Genomic DNA, 17,119 nt, shown 5'->3' with positions numbered 1-17,119 from the left:
TACTGCAATACAAATGAATAAGGTTATTAATAATCATAGACTTCACTCATTTTTTGTTAGTGTTTAGAACTAGTCACCTTAGGTTCGCTGCATTTGCACCAATGGCTCTGAATTCTTTTCAGTTTTGTGATTATCATACAATCATAGAAATGTAGAGCTGGAAGAGACCTCAAGAGGTCATCTAGTCCAGCCCCCTGAAATGAGGCAGTACCAGATATACATAGACCATCCCTCACAAGTGTTTGTCTAACCTGTTGTTAAAAACCTTCAATGACAGGGATTCCACAAACTCCCTTGGAAGACCATTCCAGAGCTTAACTATGCTTATAGTTAGAAAGCTTTTTCTAATATCTCTAACCTAAATCACTCTTACTATAGATTAAGCAGATTTCCTCTTGTCCTACCTTCAGTAGACACAGAGTACTCTTTGTAACAGCCATTAACATATTTGAAGATTATCAGGTCCCCCTCTCAGTCTTTTCTCAAGACTAAATATGCCCAGTTCTTTTAAACTTTTCCTCAGAGGTCAGGTTTTCTAAACCTCTTATCATTTTTGTTGCTGTCCTCGGGACTCTCTCCAATTTGTCCACATCTTTCTTAAACTGTCATGCCCAGAACTGTACACAGTATTCCAGCTGAAGCCTTACCAGTGCTGGGCAGAGCAAGATAATTACCTCCCTGGTCTAATATATGACACCCTGGTTAAAACACCCCAAAAGTATATGAGTCTTTTCCATAACTGCATCACATTGTTGACTCATGTTCAATTTGTAATCCACTATAAGCCCCAGATGAGTAGTCAATAGGCGGACCGCAGGCCAAATCTGGACTGCCAGACTCTTTTGAATGGACCCCAAAATCTTTCAATTTACTTACTATTATTGTTGCATTGTTTTTTTAATTATTTTCTCTAGAGTCTGGGCCTTCACCAAGAAATTTGGACTTTGACAAAAACTAATTGATTACTCCTGCCCCAGATCCTTTTCAGCAGTATTACTGCCTACCCATGTATTCCCCATTTTGCAGCTGCTCATTTGATTTTTTTTCTTCCTAAGTGAAGTACTTTGCACTTGGCTTTACTGAATTTCATCTTGTTTATTTCAGACCAATTCTCCAATTTGTCAAGGTTGTTTTGAATTCTAATCCTGTCCTCCGAAGTGTTTACAACCCCTCCCAGCTTGGCATCTGTAGGGGTAAGGTTGCGGAAGACTGGCAAGGAGCTAAGTGGTGGACTGAGTATGTGACTGGATGTAAGCGGAGGATGCAGGCAGTTTCAATGAACTTAGTCCAACAGACCCTGCCAAAAGACATTGTAGCATAGCTCAGCATATTTTTGCCTGTAAACGAGTCAGTTTATGTAATAAGCATAAATCGTACATATAAATATGTAGCCAGCTGTGACCCTATGTAACCCCAAGATAAGCGGGGAGAATATAGTGCCGCAGAGGACTCCCCCCCCCGGCGGAGTCCTGCCTGGTCAGCTGTCCCGAACGGCCAGAGTCCCCTGCAGCCCCTCGGCGTGACGTGGGGGCTCCCCGCGCAGATTGGAGCGTAAGTTCTTCCTTCCTTCAATAAAGCATAGTTTACTATTCTTAGGCCTGAGTGTCCTCCTTTCGCTGGTATCTCCCCCCAGCCCTTGTGGACACAGCATCCTCTGCAAATTTCATAAGCAACCATATGATCATTGCATGGTGTTATTACAGGACAAAATTAAGCATGCTTGGGTTACTTAATGTGCATTACCATACCTTAACACACTTGGATTTCGTTTAAATTTAATCTCAGCTCACAATTGCCTGGGGGAAATGACAACATCTCTGTAATGTTTTTATCCTAAATCACTGATATATGCTCTCAACCTTAACTCCATCTTAATATAATTTTTTTCTGGGAATTATTATAGTATTGCATTTTATTTATGATTTTCCTTTGAGCCAGCAAAAAAATAGCCAGAAGCACCAACTGCAAATTGTTAGGAAGGATGAACTGTGTACCAACTCCAAACCATCTGTGAGATGCTTTGATGGTGAAAAAAATAAGGCCAGTAGGGAAACGCTCTCATAATCCATACAAATCCTTATCTTTGAGGTAGTTGTAATTCTGGTAAACTGTTTTTCCAAGGCCACTTCAAAGGCTGTCACATTTAATATCAGTTGGTCATTCAGTAGGTGGCATTATTCCCTTTAAGGCAATAGCTGAATGGCAGTAAGAGGCATTGCACTTCTCCACGTATTATTTTTCAGATTAAACTTATGTGGATATAAAAAGTTCTACTGGCCCTTTAATAACAGTAGAAGTGTAAATCTTAATATCCTCACTACATTTCAATGCAGATCATTACAAGCTGCCTGCCTAAGTTTTCCCTGCAATTACAGTTGAATAGGAAAGGCTTTTTTTCCTCTTCTGAAATGTTGAGTAATGTTGCTGTGTGCTGTAAAACACAGCTGTTAAACTGTTTTTTGGTGAAGGATGAAGTGATCTCCTATAGTTCTTACTTTCTCAATCACCCTTAAATACATCATTTAAGGACTTAACTAGGCTCTGTCCACAGTCTCTCCATTTGTCTATTTTGTCAGTCCAGAGTACCTGTCTCATAGAATCATAGAATATCAGGGTTGGAAGGGACCTCAGGAAGTCATCTAGTCCAACCCCCTGCTAAAGCAGGACCAATCCCCAACTAAATCATCCCAGCCAGGGCTTTGTCAAGCCTGACCTTAAAAACTTCTAAGGAAGGAGATTCCACCACCTCCCTAGGTAAGGCATTCCAGTATTTCACCACCCTCTTCCTAGTGAAAAAGTTTTTCCTAATATCCAACCTAAACCTTCCCCACTGCAACTTGAGACCATTACTCTTTGTTCTGTCATCAGCTACCACTGAGAACAGTCTAGATCCATCCTCTTTGGAACCCCCTTTCAGGTAGTTGAAAGCAGCTATCAAATCCCCCCTCATTCTTCTCTTCCGCAGACTAAACAATCCCAGTTCCCTCAGTCTCTCCTCATAAGTCATGTGTTCCAGTCCCCTAATCATTTTTGTTGCCCTCCGCTGGACTCTTTCCAATTTTTCCACATCCTTCTTGTAGTGTGGGGCCCAAAACTGGACACAGTACTCCAGATGAGGCCTCACCAATGTCGAATAGAGGGGAACGATTACGTCCCTCGATCTTTTGGCAATGCCTCTACATATACATCCCAAAATGCCATTGGCCTTCTTGGCAACAAGGGCACACTGTTGACTCATATCCAGCTTCTCGTCCACTGTAACCCCTAGGTCCTTTTCTGCAGAACTGCTGCCGAGCCATTCGGTTCCTAGTCTGTAGCGGGTGCATTGGATTCTTCCGTCCTAAGTGCAGGACTCTGCACTTTGTCCTTGTTGAACCTCATCAGATTTCTTTTGGCTCAATCCTCTAACTTGTCTAGGGCCCTCTGTATCCTATCCCTACCCTCCAGCGTATTTACCTCTCCTCCCAGTTTAGTGTCATCTGCAAACTTGCTGAGGGTGAAAACCACACCATCCTCCAGATCATTTATGAAGATATTGAACAAAACCGACCCGAGGACCGACCTTGGGAGCACTCCACTTGATACCTGCTGCCAACTAGACATGGAGCCATTGATCACTACCCGCTGATCCCGACAATCTAGCCAACTTTCTATCCACCTTATAGTCCATTCATCCAGCCCATACGTCTTTAACTTGCTGGCAAGAATACTGTGGGAGACCATGTCAAAAGCTTTGCTAAAGTCAAGGAACAACACGTCCACCGCTTTCCCCTCATCCACAGAGCCAGTTATCTCATCATAGAAGGCAATTAGATTCGTCAGGCATGACTTGGCCTTGGTGAATCCATGCTGACCGTTCCTGATCACTTTCCTCTCCTCTAAGTGCTTCAGAATTGATTCCTTGAGGACCTGCTCCATGATTTTTCCAGGAAGACACCCCATGTGTTTAGCAACAGGTTCCCAACTAATTTAAGCCAAGCACCTCATTCAGTAAATAAATAAAACCCTACTAAAAAAACTCACCAGGAAGTTTTTGGTCTATAATGACCATTCAAACCTTCTGTCTGTTTGTTACCATATAGTAGACTTTCTCACCCTTTTCAGGTTGGACACTCTTTATTCAAAGTCAAACATTTTCATGATTCCCTTATAAATTTACCATAAGAGTAAAAAAATAAAAATAAAAAATAAATGTATCAGTGAGGATAATGTTAACACTATCTCATCTGTGGGGGTGTGTGCACGCAAGCATGCGCATAGAGGTTGACGGCGAATACTTCCCTTGAAGGGTATGGGTGTGTGGGGGAGAGAGATTTGCTTTGCTTAAGATTGTAATAAACTTTTCAACAACTCATGACCTTTCTGATTGCATTTGGGGGTTATGCCTCCCCGCTTGAGAAACATTACTATATAGTATTGTGTACCATACCTGCTGCCTTTACGTTGTAAGTACCTAGGAATGAGAACCTTATTTGTTTTGTTACAACTCTATTGTTGTACTGCACTGTGTACATCTATGACACAAAGCAAAAAGTAAGTGCCAAGTATTATTATTTAATAATTTGTGTGATCATCGTTCTAGAACAGTGATTTTCAACCTGTGGTTTGCAGGTCACTAGGTGTTTGCAGACTATATCTAAGATTTCCATAGGGGTTCGCACCTCATTCAAAATTTTTTAGGGGTCTGCAAATGAAAAAAAGTTAAAAACCACTGTTCTAGAATGTAACATTTGCATTTATCGCATTATACCGGAAGCCTTGTTTTATGCATGTAAAAGTTACTGGTTACAGACTTAACAGATTAAATCTCTCACTGATGTTACTCTAATAAAGGAATCTAAATAACTTCAACCATATATTTCTTGAAATATTTTATAACAATCTCAAAAATAGCAATTGAAATTTGTGCCGTACTATCAAAAGGCTTTGATTTGAAATCTCATAATGAAGTATTCTGAACACCCAGCAGAGGGAGCTTTTGAAGCAGCTATTGTATGCACAATACCTGTAAAATGAAGAACATTTTTGTGTTAAGGAGGACAGCAGACTCCAGCATAAAGATGGGCTGGCAGTAGTCGAATGACTGCTGAACACCAAAATTCAGTTCTCCACCCTCGTAAGCCCTGCCTCTTACTGCCAGCAGGAGCTGTGAATGTTTCATGAACCTTTTCATGGAATGTACTGCTCACTCTTTTGTCTCGCAGGTGATCCCAAAACAGGAGCCATAACTGAATGGGTGTGAGATGTGGGCTCTCCAAGGAAATCAGATGCCTCCTGTCTGGATTGGAAGGCTTCACAGTTACAAAGATGGCAAGGGCCTAATTCTCCACAATGTTACTTCTGGTTGATTGGTATACAACTGTTGTAGTGCAGGAGAAGTATTTTGCTATCTGCATCCCTTCCAAAAAGTGGCAGGCAAATCACATTTTTGACACCATTCCAAAAAGTACTGATTCTCAAGTGATACCGTCGAGAATGGCACTGCATGGTTGCTAATGCAGATTGGCTGACACTGTAACATCACTAAGAAGAGAAAGGCAGAACACACAAACTGATAACAGACAAAGATAGAGAGAGGGAGAGGAAAAAAACAAGAAAGCCAAGTAATACCTGTGAGTATAGTAAGATCCTGGAAAAAGCTAGAGAGAGAGTTTCTGGGTCTGCTGGTTACAGAGGCTGAACGCTAAGATACTGCTCCTTTTGTTCTTGATTTCTCCTGTATTCAGAGAAGCAGAACTGTGTGCATTTCTTGTAAATAAACAAGACTGCATCAAAGAGAGTAACAGACTATCAATTTCTATTTCCAGCTGGAAAATCCCCAGAGCCCCACTTTTTGACTAGCTGCTTAGGTTGAAAAGAGGCAACATTTTTTTTAAAAAAAAAAGTTAGATCCCTTTTTTCTTTTCTTCTGAGTCATGTCCCTTGTCTTGGCAACAATACAGTAACAAGCAGGCCACTCTCTTTTATGAGACACTAATCCTGATTCCAACCTGAAACCACAGGCTGCACTTTATCCCTGGCAAGGGAACCAGATAATTGGTGAGGAAGACAGTGCAACACTCTTCAAACTGCTAGCTTGCTATAATAGCACATCTCACTTGCCTGGGGCAAAGAGCACCAAAGTCATCAACTTCCGCACTCAAATTTTCCTTTTAAAGAAAAACAAAAAGAAAATTTCTAGGACCTAGGGCTGCAAACAAAGCCCTCAAAAACACAAAAGGAGCATAACTAATGCCATGGCTACCAGGCAGTGTGAGAGGAGTGAGTTGGGACAATAGGGATGGCCTCCATCCATTCACTCTGCCTCAGAGTCCAACACTTGAGCAAGTAAAGGAAAATTACAATTATCTTGCTCCAAATTCCCCTTATCCTGGGTCATCCTAAGGGAGAGAGAACAAACATTAGTGGCTCCTCCAGCCTCCCCTCTTCTAGGCCATTTCCTGTTCCTCACACAGTCCTCCACTTAGACAAAGGCCAGACCCAGAGTACTCTTGTTCTACTGCCCCGCAACTTCTTCCTATGGCTGCCTGTAGCCACCCCCTACACTGTGCACTCCCTAGACCTAAAGAAGGGAACGGAAGGTCCCAGCAGCACCAGCTTCCCTTCCTAACCAAGGGAAGTGGCAAACCATAGCTCCTAGTTCTTCCACTGGGCCTGGGAAACGAAGTTGCAAATGGAGCAGCCCGGAGGAGGTATGAGGTGCCTCTGGGCTGTGGAGTTGGCTTCTAACCCTCTGTCACTCCCCATGCTATAGGTTTTAATTAATGGAGCTGTGTAGTCTCAGACTAACCATCTCCAAATACCATCCCACTTAGTGTTTTTCCCGCACTATCTCTGCTATCACAGAGCACTGATCAGCAATATAATACAAAGCTTAATTTTAACTACATATGGTTGAGAATGCTCCCAAATTAAAATATTTTGGGATGAATGAAACAGCATCTCTAAAAAAAGCATGTAAAATTTTCAAATTAACAGAGACACAGCTATAGCCTTGCTTAGCCTGATCAATCGTCTTCCAAAATTCTACCCATCACACGGCAAAGCCAATTTTGCCTGGTGAGTTAAATATCTTTAGTTCTTTCATTATTACCCTAACAAAGGATGGTGGCTGATTTGGGGACGGATCATGGGATCTGGTCAAAATGCACATAGCAAGAGTCAGCTTTGTGCTCTCCCACTCTTGGAGTGGCTTTGTGTAGCACAAGCCCTCCACATAAATTGGAACAATTCATGACATCTGCAAATGGTCCAGCAATTGATGCTATTTAGTGGTGTCCTGGCAATCCTGCTTTGGCTGCACTTATGTCCCCTGCACAAGAGCAGGGAGGGAAAAGGTGCAGGAGCCTCTTTACCGTTGGAGGATCCCTCTGTACTGGGGTGATCCTTCAGGGTACCTCAGTGCTGCCAGCACTGCAGCACAAAATGGCCATAACACGCAAGAGGATCTGGCCTTCTGTGTTTGGACTTGTAAATTTTCCAGGACAGTTTGGCAAGGCTGGATCACAAATATAAATATTTTTTAAGGGTGGCAACGTGCAATTTTCTTTGAGTAATGGGCCATAGTTATGCTGCCCCAGGAGCACAGCCAGGACCAAAACCCTATCCTTGTTTCCCCCATTACACCAGAAAAGGGAGGGGAATGTAAGCTCTTTTTCTGCTTACTTCCTCCTCACAAGCAGATCGGGTGCATTTTCTGGTACATTTGGGGGTTGCAATCAAGTCTTCAGCCACTCCCTACCCACCTGCAGAGGAGAGGGAATAGCTGCCCTGTGTTGGCTCCTGCTCATTCCCTTCTCTGCATATGGACTGGTAATGCAAGTAGCCTGCACAGAAGTAAGGAGATGTCTTACTTCCTCACCCCTCTCAAGGGGAGCATAAGGCACCTCACTGCTGAGTCCCATCTTTGCACAAAATTAAAATATGTAGCAGATTATAGAACCTGCCCAAAAAGTGCAGTAGCGGTGACACTGCTTTTCATTTCTACCTCAACATGACCATGAGCCAAAATCATTAAAACACTATTGGTTGCTACAGCAACCTAGACAAACCTCTTTTCACTACCTCAGAAGAGGTTAGCTTTCCAGCACTTGTATTCATTTGCATGTCACAGAAGAAAGTCAAGAGAAACTGGTCCTCAGTGAAGTGACACTTTATATACACACACATGGGGGCGTATAAACTCATAACATTATAAATAAAATTTTGAATAATACCTTGAAACCAGCGAAAGACACTTTACCTTGAGAAAAGCTGTCTCCTGGAAAGCACTGCGCTCCCACAGTTCTCCTTTAATTTACTTCTGCTGGAGTTAAGGGTACTCAGCATCTCACAGGACAAGGTCCAGTGAGATATAAATATATGTTTGGTTCTGTAGAGTATAAATGTTTTCAGAGAAATGTTCATATGAAGAAGAGTATAAGCTTCTGTAAAGGAACTGCCCTAGACTGCTGACTATTTCACAAACACACACTTAAATTCAAAAGGTACCACTAAATATAGTATAAAAGTAAAATTAGGCACTGGAAAATTCTCTTGTCAAGGAAAAGAGGAAGTAGGATATATTTTATCATGTGTACATATATTTGATCTCTAAGGGATTTAACATGGAATTCTAGCCATCTATTAGACAAATGACAATGCTCTGAACATTCTTCCAAAAAGACATTTGGCTGGGAAAAGCAATGGGGCAAAATATTGTGCATCTTTTCACATGCCTGATTTGTATCATACTTTTAATCTTTTTTGGACTCTGTCTTTTATTTCCCTGGAGACACGACGAGAAGAAAATGAGTGAACATATTAAACCAGGGGTGACCAACCCGTGGCTCTGGAGCCACATGCGGCTCTTCGGAAGTTAATATGCGGCTCCTTGGATAGGCACCGACTCCGGGGCTGGAGCTACAGGCGCCAACTTTCCAATGTGCCGGAGGTGCTCACTGCTCAACCCCTGGCTCTGCCACAGGCCCTGCCCCCACTCCACCCCTTCCTGCCCGCTCCCCTAAGCCTACTGTGCCCTCGCTCCTCCCCCCTATTCCCCCAGAGCCTCCTGCAGGTCATGAAACAGCTTACTGGGAGGTGCGGGGAGGGCGCGGGAGGTGCTGATTGGTGGGGTTGCCGGTGAGTGGGACGTGCTCGGAGCGGGGTAGGGGAGCTGATGGTGGGCTGCTGACGTATTACTGTGGCTCTTTGACAATGTTTACTGGTAAATTCTGACTCCTTCTCAGGTTCAGGTTGGCCACCCCTGTATTAAACCTATAAGATAAGCAGCTCTTTAATTTTTTTGTCACACTCAAATACATAGGTGCTGGAACTAGGGATGCTGGGGGTGCTACTGCACCCCCTGGCTTGAAGCGGTTTCTATTATATACAGGGTTTACAGTGTGCTTCAATGGCTTTCAGCACCCCCACTATAAAAATTGTTCCAGCACCTCTGCTAAAGTACACCTACATTTTCCAATAACAAACAGGATGCTATTGTTAACTGCAAATGTAAAGAAAACAGCAACAGACCAGATGCTAGCAGATGGTAAATTACTATGGTATAGTAAATGTCCAACTTAATGCAGAATAGGGGAGGATGGCGGGGTTGTTTTATGATGTTATACAATGTGGTAGTCTTTTGTGCTCCAAGGAGTTACACTTAAGCAGGAAATTTTAAAAATTGCCACATATTTGCCAGGACTTCACCTTCAGCGTTTGTCAGCTTGTGAACTAAAGAGAACGCTTTATACAGACAACAGTAGGGTTGTGTTATAACTACTAAACAAAACCAAAGAAAAAGATAGTGTCTGAAGATAAAGCGCAGTAATAACACTCTATAAAGATAAAATTCCCAGTATGGATAATTTTTAAATCAATGTAACTTTAGGATTATATGTTGTTAACAGATTAAATACTTGCTTTTTCAAATGTAATTGATGGAATCTGATTTACTCCATCTGCAGAGAAATACAGGGAAGAGCTATTAAAGTCCTAGGAGTTTCACTATTTACCCAACAAAAAGTTTAATTTATACACAGACAATAATAATTCAATCATCTATATTTCTCAGAGCATATATGTATATATGAATGTGTTTTTGTGCAATACTGCATGAATCACTGTGGTATCTAAGTGCCTGGTGAAATACTATATAAAAATTATACCGTAATCCAATTTACTGAATATAGTTCCAACTTATTGTACATATCAACTTTATACAGCAATTGTGTATGTCATTAAGCTTTGCCCATCATTTTTCCTCATAACAGCTATGGTAGTTAAAAAGGGGACAAACAGAGGCACAATTTTAGAAAGTATTAAATTGGAAGAAAATAAAGTGACATAATGAATACGATACGCCGGGGTGAGGAGTGCTAAAGATTTTGTTCCTACTTCTTTGGGAATATCTGCTTAATACACTCATGGCTTAACTAATAGCATTATTTGGGGGAAGATATTGCACCTCATACAATCTCTATTCATAGGTCAATTTAGACTGATAATACTGACCAAAATTAGGGATTTGGAGCCAACACCTGGTTTCATTAGAGTCAATGTCAAAACTCTCAGTGACTTTAATGGGATCAGGATTTGGTCCCTTAGTGCTGGCAAAAACTATGTAACCTACTTCAGCATTTATGTTAAAACATTCACATTGCAACTCTTCAGAGGAACACCTGCTGCAAAAATATTTCAACTCCATAGGCCAGATTCTGACCTCGCAAACATGGATGTAAATCTGGACTAACTCCACTGGCTCCTATGAGTTGATTTAAATAATTTGCTTGGTGATCTCCAAAGTGAAACTTCTTTTACCAAATTAACAAGCTAGAGTTACTATTCAATTCAATCATTTGATCCTTCTAAATCTCTGCAGTTCTATGTCTTGCCATTGGGAATTTAGCCAAACAACTGTCCTTAATCTCAATGGAAGTTGTGGAGTTAAATCTCCCAATCAGCTCTGAAAGATCTCAACCCGAGGTTTTGGAATGAATGTAAACTCTTGTGCCTCAGGGCACAGAACAGTCTAAGTAATGGGCGTTAGGAAGAAGCTTTCCCTACGGGCAATGCATTCCAGGACAGCCTTCTGCAGTTTCTTGCACCTTCCTCTGAAGCATCTGGCCACACTACCAGAGACAGGATACTGGACTAGATGAACCAGTGGTCTAATCTATTATGGCAATGTCATTGTTCCTATGCATCATATACAGTGTGATCATTATCTCTGTACTGCATGACATATCTATATATGTAGCCCAAAGTAGCACTGGCCTTCTTGATGCCATATTGCACTGCAAACCCATGCCTATTGGCCTGATTCTCCACAACTCTGCACCTACTATAATTATTCACTCCTACCCCGACTGAGTGCAAAGCACCTGTGAAACATCAGCACTGGTATAAGAGACCGTAGATTTCTGTAGACACATTTTTATACCTACCTTGCACAGGTGCAAGTGACTACACAAGGTATAAGGCACTGGCAAATGAGGTTCCAATATGTATTCAGAAGGGCTTTTCCAGCATTACTTGGACATAGGTTTTGCCCTTAATCTGAACATAGATATTGTGTATTTTCCCCAGATATAATCAGCATGCACTTTTCAAAACTGAATCTTATTTTATCCCTTTTTCCACATGGAAAATTGCCATATAATGCTAAATGATCTGTTTTTGGTAAAATTCTTCTCTTGTTGACAAAACAAAAACTGTCAATTGAAAAATTTTGGTAAAAAACTAAAAAAAATCCCACACACATACCCGAGAACATTTTCCACAAAGTTGCAAACCACATTAAATTATTTCTTTCAGAGTTTCTCAGAGAGAATATTTACCATTTTCTGATCAGTTGTGATGCTCAGCAATGTGGCCCCAGTCCAGCAAAGCATTTGAGCACAGCTGAACTTTCTTCAGAGTAGCAGCCATGTTAGTCTATATCCGTAAAAAGAAAAGGAGTACTTGTGGCACCTTAGAGACTAACAAATTTATTAGAGCATAAGCTTTCGTGAGCTACAGCTCACTTCATCAGATGCATACAGTGGAAAATATAGTGGGGAGATTTTATATACACAGAGAACATGAAACAATGGGTGTTACCATACAGAGTGTAACAAGAGTGATCAGGAGAGGCGAGCTATTACCAGCAGGAGAGCGGGGGGGCAGGGGCGGGACCTATTGTAGTGATAATCAAGGTGGGCCATTTCCAGCAGTTTACAAGGACAGTAGGAGGGGAAATAAACAAGGGGAAATAGTTTTACTTTGTGTAAAAAGAAAAGGAGTACTTGTGGCACCTTATAGACTAACCAATTTATTTGAGCATAAGCTTTAGTGAGCTACAGCTCACTTCATCGGATGCATTCCTTTGTGTAATGACACATCCACTCCCAGTCTTTACTCAAGCCTAAGTTAATTGTATCCAGTTTGCAAACTAATTCCTATTCAGCAGTCTCTTGTTGGAGTCTGTTTTTGAAGTTTTTTTGTTGAAGAATTGCCACCTTTAGGTCTGTAATCGAGTGACCAGGGAGATTGAAGTGTTCTCCGACTGGATTTTGAATGTTATAATTCTTGATGTCTGATTTGCATCCATTTATTCTTTTATGTAGAGACTGTCCAGTCTGGCCAATGTACATGGCAGAGGGGCATTGCTGGCACATGATGGCATATATCACATTGGTAGATGTGCATGTGAACGAGCCTCTGATAGTGTGGCTCTGATAGTGTGGCTAGTGTGATGTGATTAGGCCCTATGATGGTGGACACAGTTGGCAATGGGCTTTGTTGCAAGGATAGGTTCCTGGGTTAGTGGTTCTGTTGTGTGGTGTGTGGTTGCTGGTGAGTATTTGCTTCAGGTTGGGGGGCTGTCTGTAAGCAAGGACTGGCCTGTCCCCCAAGATCTGTGAGAGTGATGGGTCATCCTTCAGGATAGGTTGTAGATCCTTGATGATGCGTTGGAGAGGTTTTAGTTGGGGACTGAAGGTGATGGCTAGTGGCATTCTGTTATTTTCTTTGTTGGGCCTGTCCTGTAGTAGGTAACTTCTGGGTACTCTTCTAAATCTCCCCACTATATTTTCCACTGTATGCGTCCGATGAAGTGAGCTGTAGTTCACAAAAGCTTATGCTCTAATAAATTTGTTAGCCTCTAAGGTACCACAAGTCCTCCTTTTCTTTTTATAGTTGAATTTGTGAGCAGTCCCATTTCTGTACCCCTGGCCTGCCATGTGAAATGTATAAAGCTCTTAGGTTTTCACTTTGCAGCACATGGTGCACACACAGCACAAAGGGAAAGAAGCAAACCATCGCAAGCACTAGCAGGGCTGCTCAGCAACATTGTTTTTTGCACACTGCCCTTTGCCAAGTGAAACTTACCGAAAAGTCTGGTCAATTTCAATTTGCAGGTCAGCACAGTGGACTGGAGCAATGCAAAGGAAAACCTTGACCAGGGAATGAGAAAGATTATCACAAATGGGAAGGAAGCAGAGGCTAGAGATTGATGAAGGGGAAAAACAGAGATACAGAAAAAAACAAATGAAAAATGCATGAGGCACCAGGCCAGGCATGGTGAGGAAGTGCAGACAAGAGGAAAATGGATCAATCAGAACCAGGATGGAAATGCTGCTCCAGCCAGACAAGAAAGATAGAAAGACTAACAAATCACACAGAGACAAAGAAAAATGTGTTCTTTTTTCCCCAGGACCACAAAGGAGAGGAAGAACAAGCAATTTATAAATAAAATAGAAAGAAGAGTATGTGTGTGTAAATATATGTTAGTGTGTCTTGGCAGCACCTGATCTCCAGTTACTGTCACAGTTTCCCCCTTCCCTGCATTTGTCCTATGCAGTTAGAATGTTAGATAGTCATACAGTCTCCATAATCCTAGTTGTCCCTTTCTATCAATCATATGCAAGACTTAGAGCTCAGAAAGAAAAGAAAGAAAAAAAGAGAGTCTCTTCACCTTGTTTATTTACAACTTACAGTCCAACCCAAACACAAGTCTTGCAGCCCCTCCACCCCCCAAGACTCCACAGTTCTAGTCCCTTTGGCCCTTCCAAGTGCACGGAGGGGGAAACCCTGGGATTTTCCTCTCCTCTCTTATATCAGAGGCTTCAGCCCTGAAGCAGGGCCTGGGTCTGTTTTCCTTGTAGTTTTCTCTTCTTAGTTTCTCAGGTAAAGCCCTTCACAGACTCCATTCCCACCAGGCTGCTACCTAAGCTACTGTGGCAAGCTACCACTCAGGTCTCATCTCTCCCAAAGTGAGCAACAGCCTACCTCTTCAATATATATCCCCTGGCCCCCGGCTTGAATGTGGTTCACATGGTCAGTCACATGGTCCTTCCCAGTCAAATCCCAAAGGACAAAACTCTTTGCAGGTGGGACCCTGCACCTGCACTCCTCTTAAAGGCCCATCTCATCCTGTGACAATGCCCTTTTTATTGCAAATAATTCATGTGCTCATTTCTTATGCACTACAACTAATAAACATAGAGGAGAAGATTTGAGGGAGGGAGGGAATAGACTGGGAGATTTGGAGAAAGGAGGATAAGGCTGCGACGCTGTAGTGCTTCAGTGTAGACAGCACCTATGTCAACGGGAGGATTCTCCCATTGGCGTAGTTAATCCACCTCCTCGAGAGGCGGTAGCTAGGAGGTCGACAAAAGAATTCTTCCATTGACCTAGCGCTGTCTACACTGGGAGTTAGGTCAGTACAGCTACATCTCTCAGGGGAGTGGATTTTTCACACCCCTAGGGGCAGGTCTACCCTACAGCTTGGATCAATGCTCTGAGAGTGATCCACCAGCGATTGATTTAGCAAGTCTAGTGAAGACCTGCCAAATCGGACAGTAGATCGCTCTCCAGTCGATCCCTGTACTCTACCCCCAACGAGAAGAGTAAAGTAAGTCAACGGGAGAGTTTCTCCCGTTGACCCCCCATGGTGTAGACCCCGTGGTAACTCGACCTAAGGTACGTTGACTCCAGCAATGTTATTCACATAGCTGGAGTTGCGCAGCGTAGGTCGACTTACCACGGTAGTGTAGACATAGCCTAAGAGACGTAGCTATACAGATGTAAGTCCCTAGTGTAGACCAGGCCTAAGAGAATAAGATGTGTTTGGGAAGCTGGAGGAGGGGAAATTTGAGGAGAGAGAAAACGAACACTAGTGACAGGAAAGGATTCTGGAAGGAGATATGAGAGACAGGGTTTGGGGAGAGGGAGAAAAGAAAAAAGCAAAGTACTGTATGTTTGAAAAAGGAGAAGAGATTGGAGTAATTTTGGACGGGGCACCAGGGAAAGTGAGGAGAGAATGAAGAGCTCGGAGGTAAGAAGGAAAGAGTGAGATGGGTTTGGAGAAAGGGTTCGTAGACATGGGGAAGGGTGTGAGTGGGTCTTACAGAGTCTAATTTAGTGTAATCTACCCCTTCTTTTGGCCCACCTTGGAGTTCAAGTCACACTAACTTAGAATCTCTTAGATTCTGGGGAAGAAATTCAGAGGTCACATGTACTGGGTGTATGTCAAGAGTATAAATTGATCAGCCAAAAGGTGCAAGTTTCAGTATTTTAGATTCCCTTAGATTTAAATCTGAATTTGAACCTAACTATTTGGCTGTGTGTTTTTATTTTTTTTAACTCTACCACTAAATAGTAAATTTAAAAAAATAAATGACCACTTTTGTAACATTTATAGATCAAAAATACTACAAAGTCATCCCTATTATAACTCCATTTAGGTTGTGTCTTCTGGTTCTGTAGCAGTTAAACAAATATTATTCACAGAGATCTTTGATGACATCATCACCATCACTGCTGTACAAAATTGCTATTGATTCAGCTCTCTAAGAACAGGGGAAAACAAAATCAATACCTACTTCACGAGGCAGAGGAAAGTCTTTTTTTTTTTTTTGCTGTTTTATCAGTTAAGAATTTTTCAGAAGCTTTTGTACTTGAAGATTTTGCATCTGATTTGAATTTGCCATATGCATATTAGGCCCCCATCAACACTACAAATGCAACTATAGCAGTGATTAGCTCCTGAGACAAAAAAACAGTATAATCCCCATTTTATAGATAGGAAGCATAAGCATACAAAGATTAAGGACTAGCCTCTCCAAGGTGCTGGGCACTGATGCTCCCATTAATTAAAACTGAAGCACAGAGGACTTGCTCAAGGTCACATGAGCCTGTAGCAAAGTCAATAATTAAACCCACATCTCCTGAGTCCCAGTCCAGTGCCTTTACTACAAGATCATCCTTGCTTCTATGAGACCACAGTTTTAATGACCCTAATGCTACCTCTGATTCTGGTGGACTATGCTGCTAGAAACTTTCAAAAAGATACAGAATTATTTCTGCTGACTCATGCTGGCAGGTGGGTCCTACTAGTTTACCCAGGATATACAGGGCATCCCTCTTTGAGGGAGAAGGACCTAGAGGCAGGAACAGAAGGGTCCTTCAGAACAAACCATATGAACAACAGGTTGGGGAGTGCTTACATTGAGGTTTACATGGTGGTGGTATTGTATTTTAAGTAAACAATAAAGGAAAACCACAGAAAAACAGTGAGTTTGGCCCATAAGCAGAGTATATATACTTTGGTTAGAACCTGGGAGGAACTCCACTTGTTTACCTCCCTTTTTAGTTTATAGTGGGGACAGGATGACATGACTTAAACTCTTGTGATACAGTACTCCAAACAAGTTTGATAAAATATGTTGTCCCATCTTGCTACAAAGAAAGTAAAATGTGTTACAGCACAGATGCCCTGAATTGCGCCAGACAAACTTGGTTTGGCACAGTTAGCGCTGTACCATAGACAGGCTCTTAATCAATCAGTTTTACCAAGTCAAGAAATAAAGACGCTTACATGAGCATTCAGGAAACAAAAGTAAGGAGATTGATTATTTGGCCTATTTGAAAAGAAGCTTCTTGAGTTGTAGAAGTTTGTAATTGTAATTTTACATACCAGTCCATAAATCTTATGGTTATGATTCCCTTGTTATACTTCATATATTTGCCCAGCATCACTTACTTGTAAGCAAGGTACTTAGATGGCACAATTTTAACTACTAGTATTAGGTAACTAAACTGCAGAATACCACCAGTGCAGAACACCCACAAGTTGCCACTAAATGATGCACTGACT

General features: G+C 41.9%; 1 protein-coding gene across 2 annotated transcripts in view; it reads right to left on the bottom strand.

The window, feature by feature from the left end:
• LANCL3 (LanC like family member 3) overlaps positions 1–17,119 on the bottom strand; it is a 48,726-nt gene that overhangs the window by 18,130 nt on the left and 13,477 nt on the right. The window lies entirely within an intron of this gene.

The sequence above is a fragment of the Caretta caretta genome, chromosome 1, assembly GCF_965140235.1.
Source record: "Caretta caretta isolate rCarCar2 chromosome 1, rCarCar1.hap1, whole genome shotgun sequence".
Classification (NCBI taxonomy): Eukaryota; Metazoa; Chordata; order Testudines; family Cheloniidae; genus Caretta; species Caretta caretta.
This window is presented reverse-complemented; position numbering and strand designations above follow the sequence as displayed.